Below are 403 nucleotides of genomic sequence, written 5' to 3'. Positions count from 1 at the left end.
GGGTTTACAGGATGCATTCTGGTGGCTGCCACAGGGCCCACAGGTGGGACCTGGGGACGCTTCTGGGTAGCACAGGCCAGGCAGAGTTTGGGAGCTGGGTAGGACTCTTTGCCAACCTGCTCTGGCCAGCTTTCTGGGTCTGCTACCAGGACATCTTGTGCCAGGCATGAGGAGCCTCTGGGTTGTCATGGTCAGCAGAAATGAGGGGGAACGGATGCTCAAGGGACACCTGCCACAGCTGCAAACTCCCGGCCACTGGGTTCCTCCAATGATAGGGCACGGGGCTCCCAGAGTGCTTCACTCTGGGACCCACCATCTTTGGTGACTGCAAACTTGGAGACTGGACTACATCAAGAGGGGTGGCATTTCTTTTGCTTTTTTTTTCCTCTTCTCAAAAGGCATT

Source organism: Octodon degus, unplaced genomic scaffold (assembly GCF_000260255.1).
Source record: "Octodon degus isolate 3935 unplaced genomic scaffold, OctDeg1.0 scaffold00018, whole genome shotgun sequence".
Lineage (NCBI taxonomy): Eukaryota > Metazoa > Chordata > Mammalia > Rodentia > Octodontidae > Octodon > Octodon degus.
Note: the sequence above shows the minus strand (reverse complement) of the source record.